A 12,392-nucleotide genomic window follows, 5' to 3' on the forward strand; every position below is an offset into this window, starting at 1 on the left:
TGGATGAAAACGTTTTTTCTCACCTCAGTCTTAAATGGCCTCCCCTATATTCTAAGACTGTGGCCCCTGGTTCTGGACTCGCCCAACATTAGGAACATTTTTCCTGCATCTAGTTTGTCCAGTCCTTTTATAATTTTATATGTTTCTATAAGATGCCCCCTCATCCTTCTAAACTCCAGTGAATACAAGCTGTCTTTTCAATCTTTCCTCTATGACAGTCCCGCCATCCCAGGGATCAATCTCGTGAACGTACGGTGCAATGCCTCAATCACAAGGATGTCCTTCCTCAAATTAGGAGACCAAAACTGTACACAATACTCCAGATGTGGTCTTACCAGAGCCCTATTCAACTGCAGAAGAACCTCTCTACTCCTATATTGAAATCCTCTTGTTATGAAAGACCTTAAACCTATGCCATGACCGTCCGAATGGGGGGTGCGTTTTTTCTCCCCTAAGAAAAAATCACCAAAAAAAAAGAATTAAAAAAAAATCACCGTTTCCACTTTGGATACGGCCAGTTCTCTGTTCTCCCGTCGCCTGGCAAGAGTGGCTGAATCTGAACCCAACGGCTGTAACCCCAACACCAGACGCCGCTGTGGCGGAGCCCGCTCCCCTCGCCTCCCCCCGCCGCCGGGGCCCAAGCCATCTTCCCCCCAAACCACCACTGCTGACACCCGCTGGGTCCACACCACCCCCACTGGGCTCTTGCCACCCCTGCTGGGCCCACACCACCCCCGCTGGGCCCACACCACCCCCGCTGGGCCCACACCACCCCCGCTGGGCCCACACCACCCCCGCTGGGCTCTTGCCAGCTGGGCCCACACCACCCCCACCCGCTGGGCCCACACCACCCCCGCTGGGCCCACACCACCGCTGCTGTTCACCCCTGCTCACCCCCACTGGGCCCTCACCACCCCTGCTGGGCCCACACCACCCCTGCTGACCACCCCTGCTGACCCCCACTGGGCCCACACCACCCCCGCTGGGCCTACACCACCCCTGCTGGGCCCACACCACCCCCGCTGGGCTCTTGCCACCCCTGCTGGGCCCACACCACCCCTGCTGGGCCCACACCACCCCCACTGGGCTCATGCCACCCCTGCTGGGCTCATGCCACCCCCCTGCTGGGCCCACACCACCCTGCCACCCCGCTGGGCCCACACCACCCCCACTGGGCTCTTGCCACCCCTGCTGGGCCCACGCCACCCCCGCTGGGCTCATGCCACCCCCGCTGGGCTCATGCCACCCCTCTCTCAGTCCTGAATAACAACCCATTTGTTTTGAGTTCCCAACTCCTAGTTCTAGACTTCCCAACTCCTAGTTCCATTATCAATCTCTGTAATAGCTTTGTCTCATTCTTCTTAGAGAGTAAAGTTGTGTAAAGAATATTGGGAGGAGTGTCAGAAATATTCACAACAACAAAAAACAGCGATATACATTCTTAGAATATTGTGTTGGAATAAAACATGAAAGGATCTTATGGAATCTAGAATTAATTTCACAAAATCTTTAATTGGACTTTACTGGACTTTATCTTGCACTAAACGTTATTCCCTTTATCCTGTATCTGTACACTGTGGACGGCTTGATTGTAATCATGTATAGTCTTTTTGTTGACTGGATAGCCGGCAACAAAAACACTTTTCATTGTCGCTCAGTACTTGTGAAAATAAACTAAACTAAAACTAAACTAAATTGCTAATCAATTTGATGAGTTGAATATATTCATTGATTTTATTGCATTGAATGTGTTAGAAATATTTCTGTCTCATGCATTATCTTTCGTTCTCCCTTAAATTGCACCTGAAATCATTGAAGAGAGAGACCAAACACTGCCTTTGCAAAATCCTCCACATCTGGGCAGTGCGGTGGTGTAACAGCAGAGTCACTGCCTTCCAGCCCCAGCGACCCAGATTCAATTCTGACCTCGGGTGCAGTCTATACAGAGTTTGTATGCTCTCCCCAAGACCTGTGTGGGTTGTCCCCATGTGCCTCAGCCTCTTGGAGTGAGTCCTGGTACAGCCCCAGGCTGTTGCCGCACTCCACCATCGATGCAGTGATTCACAGTGGGATCCTACTTCAGACTCAAGCCGACCGATCTGAAACATCACCTAACCATGTTCTCCTTGACAGCTGCCTGACCTGCTGAGTTACTCCAGCACTTTGTGGCTTTTTTTTTGTAAAACTGCATCTGCTGTTCCTGTATCTACATTCCCAATGGAACCCTGACAGTAGTGATTAAACAAGAGGTGGCGTCGGAGACTATTGGAGGAGCTGAGGCCCTGAGCCAAAGGCATGGAAGGAGATGTTGCCAGCAACCAGGGTTTTGTATTGGATTGGAGAAACCTTCAGGCCATGTGTGTTATGTGTATTTCTGAAGCGTTTATTTTACAGAGAGAGTGGTGGGTGCTTAGAATATGCTGCCATGGGTGGCATTGGAGGCTGATACAAAAGTGGTGTTTAAGAGGCTTTTGGATAGGCACAGGGATATGCAAAGAATGGAGGGATATGGATCACATGCAGGCTGAAGAGATTAGTTTAACTTGGTATATTTGGCATGGACTTTGTTGGCCAAATGGACTGTTCCTGTGCTGTACTGTTCTACATTCTATGTTATAAAACTGTAAACATGCAGTCCAACAGATACAGATTGTCCAGCGATGGCTATCAAGGGCCAGGTGGGTGAGTTTATATCTAAGGGAGCACTATCCTCACGTTTACCGACACTGAGAGTAAACAAAATGTTCCTCGCTTTTTGCATTCTGCTTTGCGCAACAGCCAAGCAACAACCATGGAAGCTAACGTCTTTAACTCCATGGATTACGAAGAGTTTGTCGGTAAATTTGGGAATGTGGTTGAGAGATGTCCAATGATCGCGGCTGCAGTTTGGTCTGATCGTCCCTTCTCTAGTCTGGAAGCATTGGAAAATACCTTTGGCGACTTCATAGATTCATTGCCTCCATCTGCACAGATCTATTTATTTAAAAACTCACTATAGGCATATTAGGCATATTAAATATAAACTGCACAGACCTCAGCTGAATACTACTGTGACAAGATTTCACTTTCATCACGAGAGCTGGAAAATAAAAGCAAAGTGAATCTGACGGCAAAACTAAAAAATAAAATGACCATTATTTACACAGTCAGCAAAGGCTCAGAACTAGATCAATATGGAATGTATCATTGCAAAATCATTGCAAAATCAAGCATAAACAGCGTTGAGCTTCCAAATTTTGGGTCTTCGGCAATAGTTTTAGCATAAACTAGGGCAAAATATACGATAATATAATAATAATAATAATAATAATAATAATAATAATAATAATAATCTTATTTATATAGCACATTTTTAGTCAACTTGCATTGACCCCAAAGTGCTTCACATAATTACATTACATTTACACACAGGCAAAGGTGGGTGAAGTGTCTTGCCCCAAGGACACAACGACAGTATGCACTCCAAGCGGGATTCGAACCGGCTACCTTCCAGTCGCCAGCCGAACACTTAGCCCATTGTGCCATCTGCCATCTGTATATTTTGCAATGAGACAATAATTTGTTTTGACTAATTAACGTGTTTATTTATCCAATCACACTGACACAGATTAATAGTAAGATTAAACGAGAATTTACCAATTTGAAGTTTAATCTTTATTTTATGAGGAGTTACGTCGAGGGATTACGTGAAGACTGCACGCATGCGCGACATTCATAAGCAGCGGTGTGAAATCACAGACAACAGTAAGTGAAATAAACATAGTAAGATAAGAAGAACTAAGATACCAGATGACCTTTGTATTAGAGGGTGGACGTGGAGGGCACGTAATCCCTCGACGTAACTCCTCATAAAATAAAGATCAAACTTCAAACTGGTAAGCTCGTTTAATCTTACTATTTTACTTTGGAGTCAAGTGAGTGGCTACTTGAAGATTTTAAAGATCTGTGATTTCATGCCGTGGAACCAGACCATGCTTCACTCACTGCCGAAGTCATCCGAGTCATCCCAGAGTACTTAAGGAAGTAGCCCCAGAAATAGTGGATGCATTAGTGATAATTTTTCAAACCTCTTTAGATTCTGGAGTAGTTCCTGAGGATTGGAGGATAGCTAATGTAACCCCACTTTTTAAAAAGGGAGGGAGATAGAAAACGGGGAATTACAGACCAGTTAGTCTAACATCGGTAGTGGGGAAACTGCTAGAGTCAGTTATTAAAGATGGGATAGCAGCACATTTGGAAAGTGGTGAAATCATTGGACAAAGTCAGCATGGATTTACGAAAGGTAAATCATGACTGACGAATCTTATAGAATTTTTTGAGGATGTAACTAGTAGAGTGGATAAGGGAGAACCAGTGGATGTGATATATCTGGACTTTCAAAAGGCTTTCGACAAGGTCCCACATAAGAGATTAGTATACAAACTTAAAGCACACGGTATTGGGGGTTCAGTATTGATGTGGATAGAGAACTGGCTGGCAAACAGGAAGCAAAGAGTAGGAGTAAACGGGTACTTTTCACAATGGCAGGCAGTGGCTAGTGGGGTACCGCAAGGCTCAGTGCTGGGACCTCAGCTATTTACAATATATATTAATGATTTGGACGAGGGAATTGAATGCAACATCTCCAAGTTTGCGGATGACACAAAGCTGGGGGGCAGTGTTAGCTGTGAGGAGGATGCTAGGAGGCTGCAAGGTGACATGGATAGGCTGGGTGAGTGGGCAAATGCATGGCAGATGCAGTATAATGTGGATAAATGTGAGGTTATCCATTTTGGTGGCAAAAACAGGAAAGCAGACTATTATCTAAATGGTGGCCAATTAGGAAAAGGGGAGATGCAACGAGACCTGGGTGTCATGGTACACCAGTCATTGAAAGTAGGCATGCAGGTGTAGCAGGCAGTGAAGAAAGCGAATGGTATGTTAGCATTCATAGCAAAGGGATTTGAGTATAGGAGCAGGGAGGTTCTACTGCAGTTGTACAGGGTCTTGGTGAGACTACACCTGGGGTATTGCGTACAGTTTTGGTCTCCAAATATGAGGAAAAGACATTCTTGCCATAGAGGGAGTGCAGCGAAGGTTCACCAGACTGATTCCTGGGATGTCAGGACTTTCATATGAAGAAAGACTGGATGGACTCGGCTTGTACTCGCTAGAATTTAGGAGATTGAGGGGGGATCTTTTAGAAACTTACAAAATTCTTAAGGGGTTGGACGGGCTAGATGCAGGAAGATTGTTCCCAATGCTGGGGAAGTCCAGGACAAGGGGTTACAGTTTAAGGATAAGGGGGAAATCTTTTAGGACCGAGATGAGAAAAACATTTTTCACACAGTGATGGTGAATCTCTGGAACTCTCTGCCACAGAAGGTAGTTGAGGCCAGTTCATTGGCTATATTTAAGAGGGAGTTAGATGTGGCCCTTGTGGCTAAAGGGATCAGGGGATATGGAGAGAAGACAGGTACAGGATACTGAGTTGGATGATCAGCCATGATTATATTGAATGGCGGTGCAGGCTCGACGGGCCGAATGGCCTACTCCTGCACCTATTTTCTATGTTTCTATGTTTCTAAGGGAGGAAGTATGTTATCGTATTCAGACATGAATCAAAATTCAAACAATAACAATTTATTTTAACAAAAATAATGCTCCCTTGGGCTAAATATATTACAGAATTCAAAATTGATTCTGCAACACCGCAGGTTTGGTTATTGGCTTATTATAAAAGAGTTGGAAGGTCATCTCTCTAGACCATCCTGCTGTTGCCAGGATATGGTCCATAGGCACTTCCATGTCTCTAGCTGCCGATGTTGCCGCTGCCCTGGTGGAATGAGATTTTAAAATGTCAGTATCCACCCCAGCAGCTCCCAAAACCTGTCTGAGCCATCTAGAGATGGTCTGTGCTGATACCCGGCCACGAGGCTGTTTATAGCTGACCCATAGCGCCAATTCACTACCTCTTAAGGTTTTAGTAGTCTGGGTATAGTAGAAGGTGTGTCATTACACACAGTCGGGTGTCAGATGGGTATGCCTGGAATTCCAATTCTGTCCTGATGTTCCTGGTCTATTTTGTTTAACCAGCTCCAAAATGCGAAAGTTTATCTTTTCTGTAGATACCATCATATTGTCCAGTCTCAGTTTATGTAGAGACTGGACCCTTTGAGATGAGACCAGTGCCATCAGCATACTGTTTTCAATGTGAGCTTTTCCAGGGACAGGGGTATTGCTGGTGACCAACCCCTTAGCAATGTTAGTACAACACTGACATCCCAGATCTGGGAGTACCTCGCTTTAGGAGGGTTAGTGTTGTAAATAACCCTCATAAGTTTGGCAACTAGAGGGTGGGATCGCATGGAGAGCTGTCCTGGTGCCTGCCACCAGTAGGCTGACAGGGCACTCTTAGCGCAATTGATAGCGTTGCAGCTCAGTCCTTCATCAATATGAAGGCTGGACAGGAATTCCAGGACATTGGTGACTGTATCTGTATTACACGCTACACCATCCCTTGAGCAATACGACTCCCATTTTCTTATGCTGGAGAGGTACTACTTTTTTGTTGACTCTTGATAGGTCGCCGTGATCATGTTCATGGTCCTGTTCTTCAGCCCAGATTCAGCATGATGGACATATATGGTTCAGAGACCATGTCAAGGACCACAGGGAACCATGGCTGTGTAGGCCAATCGGGTACTACCAAGATACCTGATGCTGAGTCCATATGTATTTTGCGTAGGACCCGACTGATGAGGCAGGAGGGGGAAAAAGCATAGAAAACAATTTTCCCCAATTCAGCGAGAAAGCGTCCATCGCTGCTGCCCCAGGTCTGGTTCCCAAGCGACATATGTTGGTAACTGGTGATTGAGTCTAGATGCAAATAGATCGATATCTGGTTTACCATATCGTATAGTAATATCAGCAAATATTTTGTGGTCCAACATCCATTCGGTGCTGTCATTAAATTTTCGGGACCTGGTGTCTGCCATTGTATTGAGCTTACCTGGTAGGTAAGTTGCTGATAGCCAAATATGTATGTTAACACACCATTGCCAGATTGTATTGGCCAGATTGACACATGATATCGATTTTATTCCACCCATATGATTAATATATGCCACCACTGTGGTATTATCAATTTGTAGGCGGACATGCAGATGGTGCATTGTGAACAGTAGGCTTTTAGCCCATGAAATGCACCCAACATCTCTAAATAATTTATACCCAGTGTTTTTAGTAATGATGATTCCTGATGTTCCATCTACCACCAGTACTGGATATAGTGTTAGTAGCTCCCCAGCCATGAGCACTGGCCTCCGTTTGTAATGTGAATGATGGGTTACTAATAATGATGGGGCTGGAACTATGCCAAATATTTCCCTCCCACCATTGTAACTCCGAAATTGCTTTGGCTGGTAACAGCATAGGTCGATCTGCATGATGTTTTAGCGCTTGTACCTTTGCCCTTTTTAAACTTTGATAATGCAAAGGTCCAAACTGAATACCTGGAAATGCTGCTACTAGTTTCCCAATTACTCTTGCCACCTGTCGAATAGATGGTTTATTTGTAACAATCAATTTGTTCCACTAAGTCTGCTGCTTTACTCTTTGGCAATGTTACAGACATGTGGATAGTGTTAATTGTGAATCCCAGATAGTCCACAGTTGCGGATGGCGTCAACTTAGATTTATTTGGATGGATGATGAACCCCAGAGTTTCAAACAATGTTAGGTAGCTAAAACTGCTGATTTAGCTAGTCCCAGGGTTTCCCCCACAATTAATATATCATCAAGATATGCCATGACAATATGTTTTGTTTCCTAAGTATTGCCAAGGCCAGTTTTAATGTCTTGGTGAACAGTCTTGGGGTTGTAGTTAAACCATCAGGCAACGCTATATACTGCCATAGTTGCCCCATCCAGTTAAATTTTAGGTATCAACGATGATCCCCTATGTATGGGCACTGAATAGTATGCATCTTTTAGATCAATGCATGCCATGAAGTATCCCTCTGAAACTAATTGTTTGGCAGTAACAAATGTTTCCATTTTGAAATGAATATACTATACATAAGTATTCAGTTTTGTTAAGTCAATGATGATGCGTCATCCACCATCTTTTTTGTTTTTTGTAAATATATTGGATACAAATTCTAGAGAGTCATGTGCCGACCTCTCTATTATACCTTTGGTATATAAGCTTTCCAGTTCTGCCTGTCCTTCCAATTTCTCCTGTTGTGAGAGTACAACTTTTGGTTAGGCACATGTTGAACTGGTGGCATGTCTTTTGGGTGAACTCAATTCCGTATCCCTGAATACTCTGAGGTATAAATTTATCAGTGGTAATTAATCTCCATGCTTCCCAAAACAAGTGTATCCTTCCCCTTGTAAGTACAGGTCCTACACCTTTTATGTTCTGGAAGGAACCAGATCCACCTACCTCCATGGTTGCTGGTGTTACATTCACTTCTTCAGCTTCTGCCTCTTCTGCGGACGAGGCGCCGGAGTGCGGGGTTGGCGCATTTTCCATGAGGGTCGCTCTGGGCCTTGACCTAAAAAGGACCTTTGTGGTTGCTGTGCGGCCCTCATGCTTTCACCAGTGTCCTGGTGACGATGCCTGCTGGTGGCTGCATAGGGGTGCTGCCGTCTGAGGTGTGTGGTCTTGCCCGTTGCTGATGACGCCCTCATGAGCCCGACGGCTTTAGCCTCTTCATCAAGCTCTTTTACTTGTTTGGACAAGTTTCCCCCCCAAACAGCATTATCTGCGGTTGTGTTGCAGCTGTTTCGCACAACCCTGGAAATTTGGGGTTTAGTGCAGGTTTTATTGTGCTCTTTCGCAAGCAATTGATTTCATACTGGTATTGCGGAGCAATGCCAGTGTGTCCTGCTGAGTGTCCGTCATCTCAGTACCATCGACTGAACGATCAAACAATGTTATGCCCGCTGTCAGAAGTTTTAGAATCTTCTGTAGTTTGACCTCCTGGGTTCTTATGCCAGTCCCTATGTACCCCCAGATTGCACTGTTTACTGCAGGCACATTTAACGAAATAAAGTTAGCAGGAGGCATATACTTCTCCGTAGTTTTGTTAACTATCTGTTCCTGCAGAGGATGGAAGGACAGGTAATCGATGCTGGCCGCCAGCTTGGTGGGCTGCAATGGTACTCCTGATTGCGGTGGTCCGCAAATTTGGTGACCACTCCCAGTAGCTGGTCTGTGTTTGTACCCAGGTGGCGGCTCTCTGACTCAGGACCCTGCGGAGTTACGTCTACTTGGACTACCCTCCTAAATGGCACGTGCTGGTGACGTACTTTTTTCGCCAGGGGCGCTGCCTTCAGGAGGGCTTACGGCTCCCGGTAACGGGCATGAGTCGACCCGCTAGTTGCCTGGCTTTTACCGTGACCTCCTGAAAGCCAGGAATTTGGTCACCTTCAACTAGGGCCCTGCTCCTCAGGGGGAGGGGGGTGTCGTGGCTGTGACGGTGGGTGTCGAGGGGAGGCGTGTGCATGGAGCGATCCCGAGATGCCCAGTGTGCCGTTCTGTGACGCAGAGAGGCGCGTACTGTACAGGCTGCTCTTCCACACTCTCCACTTCCTCGCCCTCGTCTTCCGTCCAGACACACCCTGGCGGTCCGTGTTACCACCTGACGAGGGGAGCGGTCTCCAGTGGAGGTCTCTCTACAAGGGAGTCCTCCCCCTTTACATCGGGGACCTGGGGTGGAGAGTGTTGCACAAAGCCGTGGCCTGTAATAGGTACTTGAGCCGGTTCACGGACTCTTCCCCTGCTTGTCATTTCTGCGGTGAGGAAGAGACCATGTTCCATGTGTACATAGAGTGTGAGAGGTTGCAGCCCCTGTTCGAGTATCTGAAGGGGCTGCTCCTCAAGTTTTGGCTACATTTTAGTCCAACGCTATTAATTTATGGGCACCCGGTACAGAGGGGGGAGGGTCGGGAGGGAGGAGGGGGTCTCCCTGTCAGTTTGCTCCTGGGCCTGGCCAAGATGGCCATTCGTGGGTCCAGGCAGCGAGCAGTCAACGGCCGTACAGCCCGCCCTGTACGGCCAATTTTTAACTTGACCAGGGGTGGTAAGGTGGTGTATTGGTAGAGTTGCTGCCTCACAATGCCAGACACCCGGGTTTGATCCTGGCTGCGGGTGATGGCTGTACGGAGTTTGTATGTTCTCCCCGTGACTGCGTAGGTTTCCCTTAGGTGCTCCGGAAAATTGTAAATTGTCCTGAGTGTGTAGGATAGTGCTAGAGTATAGGGGTCGCTGATCAGCGTGGATTCCGTAGCCTGAAGGGCCTGTTTCCACTCTGTAACTCTAAACTAAAGTAAACTAAAATAGATTGAGTAGGTCACACAAACTGAAAATCAGACAAAAAAAACACAGAGAGTGCTGGAGTAACTCAGCCAGTCAGGCAACACCTCTGGAGATCATGGATAGATGATGTTTTGGGATGGGACCTTCATTTTCTTCAGACATGAAATGTCACCTATCCATGTCTTTTTTTTGTAAACATCTGCAATTCCTTGAGTCTCCAGAGCTAAATAGATGCAGGATTTAAATGTATTTTATTTTGTGTTTTTAAGGGGAAGAAGGGAATCTTGCGATGTATCTCTGACCTTGCTGGGAGATACCTGGTCCGGGGAACACTCTCACCTGAGTCCCAGAGCGAGTAGAGTCAAGGAGGGATGACCACTCTCACTCTGGCCCAGAGGTCCCAGCTGAGTGAGTTAAACGCTTCATACAAGGACAGGTTCCACTTCCCCTTCGTGATCTGTGCTAGGATGAATGACACGGTCACCATAATTGAGCAGATGTCCATCAGGATCCACCACAGCCTGGAGCGGGAGATTGAGACGGGCATTGGGGAGGTCAAGAAGATCTGCTGTCTGGGTCTGTTGGACATCTTCAATCAAGTGCCCCCAGCACCAAGCTCCAACACCAGCTCGGGAAATGGAAGTCGCCGTGGGTCACAGAGCCTCGTGTTTGGTCCACACCCCAATAAAGTCAACATAGATGACTTTGGCCCACCTTGTCCATGCTGACCAAATGGACCCCGGAGTGGGTTATAATGCCTCGTGTTTGCTCCACCACACAATCGTGTCTACATAGATGATTTTGACCCACCTTCTCCATGTCGACCAAGTTGGCATCTCATTCTCCTGTATTTTTCCCATAGCCCTCTAGATCCTTCAATTCCATGTATTTATCCAATTGTCATTTGATGTCATAGAATCGTGGAGTCATTGACCAGCCCAGCATGGAAACAGGCCTTTCGGCCCAACTTATCCATTCCGATCAAAGATAGACACAAAGTACTGGAGTAACTCAATGGGTCTGGCAGCATATGTGGAGAAAAACAATGGGTGATGTTTTGGGTCTGGACCCTTCGTCGGTCTGAAAGTAGGAGGTGGGGGAGATGTAGGTTGGTTATTTCCTACTAACCAATTGTAGTGCATGTTAGTAGTTGCTCCGCCTAATATGCGATTCATATTACTAAGAACTTGCTTACGCCATTCAGTATGAGTAGCTGCTAGGAACTGTAATGTCCTGCAGACCGATGCTGTAAGTAGATTTAATAAACATGTATTGCATCTTGATATGTGTTTGACTCGACTCATTACATACACATTACAGGAGAGGGGTGAGGCGAACAGCTGGAGGCGAGAAAAGACCAGGGCCAAACTGGTCCGGCCACAAATTACTTTAGGCAGGGTGGTGACTTGTAGGCCCATTGTTGGCTAGGGAAGGTGTTCAAGAGAAACTATGTGGAGACTGGGGAACTGGTAAAACAACTAGGGTGAAGGAAGGGGGCAAGGAGGGAGGAAGCAGGGGAGGGGAGTGTGAGATGAAGTTATTTAAAAGTAGAGAAGTCAATGGGTTGTAAGGAAAGAACTGCCGATGCTGGTTTAAATCAAAGGTAGACCCATTACTTCTCTCCAGTGATGCTGCTTGACCCGCTGAGTTGCTCCAGCATTTTGTGTCTACCTTCAATGTGTTGTAAGCTGGGTTGTAAGCTACCCAAACAAAATATTGGGTGTTGTTCCTTCAATGTACATGTGGCCTCACTTTGGAAGACCCAGAATAGAAAGGTCAAAGTTGCCTAACCGAGATAGTGCAGATTGTCTATGCTTCTCCCATCTCCATCCAAACCTTCAGTTTAGTTATTTTAATTTAGAGATACAGCGCAGAAACAGGCCCTTCAAGTCCACACCGACCAGCGATCCCCACACATCACCACCTTGCTACACACACGAGGGACAATTTACACATACACCGAGCCAATTAAAGTCAAAGTCAAAGTCCAAGTATCCTTTATTGTCATTCAGACCTTGCGGTCTGAACAAAATTTTGTTGCCTTGCAGTCCTACATATAGTAAAAATGACAAAAACACACAATAAA

At 46.3% G+C, this 12,392-nt stretch overlaps 1 pseudogene; it reads left to right on the top strand.

Annotated features, from left to right (window-relative positions):
- Positions 1-1,153: 1,153 nt before the first annotated feature.
- Positions 1,154-12,150, top strand: LOC129698059 (2-oxo-4-hydroxy-4-carboxy-5-ureidoimidazoline decarboxylase-like; annotated as a pseudogene).
- Positions 12,151-12,392: the final 242 nt, after the last annotated feature.

This window comes from Leucoraja erinacea, chromosome 6 (genome assembly GCF_028641065.1).
Source record: "Leucoraja erinacea ecotype New England chromosome 6, Leri_hhj_1, whole genome shotgun sequence".
Classification (NCBI taxonomy): Eukaryota; Metazoa; Chordata; class Chondrichthyes; order Rajiformes; family Rajidae; genus Leucoraja; species Leucoraja erinaceus.